The 3844-nt window shown below is 40.7% G+C and overlaps 1 pseudogene; it reads right to left on the bottom strand.

Annotated features, from left to right (window-relative positions):
- Positions 1 to 668: 668 nt before the first annotated feature.
- Positions 669 to 3601, bottom strand: LOC114227034 (ribosomal L1 domain-containing protein 1-like; annotated as a pseudogene).
- Between the last annotated feature and the right edge of the window lie 243 nt (positions 3602 to 3844).

Below are 3844 nucleotides of genomic sequence, written 5' to 3' on the forward strand. Positions count from 1 at the left end.
GTTACTTTATTTTTTTTTACTTTAATAAAAATACTGTATTTTCATTATATTCCATAAATGAGTGAGATCATGTGATATTTATCTTTCTCTGACTGGCTTATTGCACTTAGCATAATACTCTTCAGTTCCATCCATGCTGTTGCAAATGGTAAGACTTTCTTCTTTTTTACTGCAGCGTAGTATTCCATTGTGTAGATGTACCACAGTTTTTTAATCCACTCATCTGCTGATGGGCACTTAGGGGGTAAGGAGGATAGATCAACCAAAGGACTTGTATGAATGCATATAAGCCTAACCAATGGACACAGACAACAAGGGGGGTGAGGACATGAGTTTGGGGGGGGGGGAGGAATGCAGCAGTAAGGACACATATGTAATACCTTAATCAATAAAGAAAAAAATTACATTAAACCAAAAAAACAACAAACAAAAACACCCCTATATTTTCCATTATATTAGCAAATAGACAGAAGAGCAATTTAAAACATGGATTCAAACCACTGATTTTTCCACCCACAAATATATATCAGGATTACTTGTGGAGGTTTTAAACATGCTTAAGCCTAGGCCTCACTCTTGGAGAAGGTTTGTGACAGGGGTCAGGACCTGTGTAATTTCAAAAGCTCTCCAGGCAGCCCTGATGTTTCCCCCTGGTTGAGTCACTGATTTTAGGTCCACTGGGGCACTTTGGGTTTGGGGGGCCATTGTTGGGGCCGTGGAGAACTTTCCTTGCAGATTTATTAGCGGTAGTGAAGAACTTGGCCTCTGTCCTTTTGAGCATCTGTCTTGGGCTTTTTCCCCCCGAGCAGAGAGTTTCTTTCCTTCCCCATCTTTTCTTTGATGATTGGTTTATTCCCTGGGCCTTTAGCTGGGGTCTTGGGCTCTGCTGTTTTGGGGATCTCATGAGATTTGTTGTGACCAGGACTCTTTTTTGGAGACTTCTTTCCTATGGCATGTTTTTGTATTTTTACATGTTCTTTGGCAAGAGTTTTTCTTATTAGAACCAGTTGTGGAATTTCTTCTTCAAATTTGCCTTGCACTTTATATGAGCTTTTATTCTGTGGGTCTCTTTCTTCTTATGCTTGGGGGAGATCTCTTTCTTTTGGGGACCATTGTCCTTTACTGGAGGATCACTAGTAGTTAGGGCTGATGTAGTCTTCCTAGCTTGTTTCATAAGCCTTATGTTTCTTTTTTCTCCTTTTGTTTCTCATTATATTCTTTTTGTTTTTATATTTTATTTGCTTATTTTTCCTTCTGATTAGGAGTGCACAGTCCTTTAAGTTCATCCTGGCTGCTGTCAAATGAAGAAAATATGGGAAGCCCAAGTGTCCATCATTAAATGAGTGGATAAAATATATGTGGCACATTTACACAATGGAATACTATGCAGCTCTAAAAAAGAAAATACTCTTACACTTTGAGACAGCATGGAGAGACTGGCCTGGAGATTATCATGCTAAGTGAAATAAGTCAGTCCCAGAAAGACAAACACCACCTGATATCACTTATATGTAGAATATAATGAACAAAATAAACTGGGAATCAAAGTAGGACCAGAGGCATGGATGCATGGGACAGATTGACAGATGTCAGTGGGGAGGGGAAGGGAGGACAGGAAGAGACTAACCAAAGAACATATATGCATATATGCATAGACCATGGACACAGACAACAATGTAGTGAAGAAGGTCAGGGGCTGGATGAAGGGAGAGAAAGTGGCAAGAGAATGTAACAGTGTCAACAATAGAAAAGAGCCTGGCCAGCATGGCTCAGTGGTTGAGGGTCGACCTATGAACCAAGAGATCATGATTCAATTCCTGGTCAGGGCACATGCCCTAATTGCAGGCTCAATCCCTAATGCAGGAGGCAGCCAATCAATGATTCTCTCTCATCATTGATGTTTCTATCTCTCCCTCTCCCTTCCTCTCTGAAATAAATACAAATATAGTTAAAGACCCAATAAACAATAAAATATGGGAAGGGCAACTGATCACTCAGTTTTCACATACAAGTGTTCCATGCTCTCCCCTTCCTGGCAATTTCTGTGAAAGCTTTTCCATAACAGCAACAACCTTTGGGGTGATGTGCTGAACCTGCACTCCAGTGGGACCTGTGGACACTGCTGCAAGGACCGAGTTTTAGAGATGATCAAGACAGTTCCTATATGAATTTGTTGATCTCCCTGGAATGACTCTTAGCTTGAAGGTTTTCAGGTGCTGGAACTTTCTTTCTCTTTTAGAAATGCCTCCTAGGTGTGAGGAGAAGAGCCATCTGATTCTTGCATCAGTGAAGAAGTGAAAACTACCCAGGGCATGTAAGAATATAAGTTCGTTGGTTTATCTCTTCTTCTCTCCTCCTCCCCACATTGAGGTATGTCTGTCTGTTCCATGTTTCATGTTTCCAGTCTTATTTTTGTTGGTCAATTCATTTTGTTCATTAGATTCCACAAGTAAGTGAGATCATGTGATATTTATCTTTCTTAGATTGGCTTATTCACTTAGCATAATATTCTCTAGGTCCATCCATGCTGCCTAAAGGGTAAGAGATCCCTCTTTTTTATAGCTGCATAGTATTCCATTGTGTTAATGTCCCACAGCTTTTTTATCCATTCATCTACTGATGGGAACGTGGGCTGTTTCCAGATCTTAGCTATTGTAACTCCTATGAACATAGGGGTGCATACATTCTTTCTGATTGGTGTTTCAGGTTTTTTAGAATATATTCCCAGAAGTGGGATTGCTGGATCAAACAGGAGTTTCACTTTTAATTTTTTGAGGAATCTCCATTCTCCATACTGTTTTCCATAGTGGCTGCACCAGTCGGCATTCCCACCCTCAGTGCACAAAGATTCCCTTTTCTCCACATCCTAGCCAGCAGGATAGTTTACTGATGGTAGACATTCTGACAGGTGTGAGGTGATATCTCATTGTCATTTTAATTTGCATTTCTCTGATGATTAGTGACTTGGAGTATTTTTTAAATATGTCTCTTGGTCATTTGTATGTCCTCTTTGGAGAAATATCTATTCCGGTCTGCCCATTTTTTAATTGGATTGTTTGTCTTCCTTTTGTTGAGTTTATGAGTTCTTTATATATTTTGGATATTAACTCCCTATCAGTTGTATCATTGGAGAATATGTCTCCTCTATAGTGGGTTCCCTTTTCATTTTGATGGCATTTTATACTTCTTTTCTAAAGATCAGAGCGGGATAATCTTGGAAATGGTTTTAATTCGCACTTGTTCAAAAGCTTCTTATAAAGACACTCCGTTATTTCAGGCATTACATTGGATTTCTCTTTAGTAAATAAATAGATATCCTTTAACTCTGATGGAATACCATGAGGCCAGGACAATTTGACCCTCAATTCTTTGCTTGAATTTTCCACACAACATTACAAAGAGAATTTCCTTGCCATTCAGAAGCAATCCATTCGCGTTCTTCCTGGACCTGGAATGTGGCAATAGAGCTCCCACGGCCTTTCTGATCTGCCTTTATCCACTGTGCCAGGGCGCGGGGTGCTGGAGCGGAGGCTGAGGTTGTGGTTGAGGTCGTGGTTGGGTGGAAGCTGAGTCCTGTGTCTCTCACCTGTGCAGGCTCCATTCGCAGTTCCTCCCCACATTGGCAGAGCCCAGGCCTGTAGCCTAGAGATAGGGGACCAGCTGGGTGAGCTTATAAGCTGCAGCCACTTTGCATTTCGTTCCCCTCCTTCTTGAGCTTCACTCCTTTCCTCCTCATTCACCTGCTCTGAGGTTGAACTCCTGTAAAGCTTGGCACAGTAACTCTTAGGTTTTTATCTTCTACTCAACTTCACAAATACAGAGACATAAACATTAAAACATAATA

Source organism: Eptesicus fuscus, chromosome 16 (assembly GCF_027574615.1).
Source record: "Eptesicus fuscus isolate TK198812 chromosome 16, DD_ASM_mEF_20220401, whole genome shotgun sequence".
Classification (NCBI taxonomy): Eukaryota; Metazoa; Chordata; class Mammalia; order Chiroptera; family Vespertilionidae; genus Eptesicus; species Eptesicus fuscus.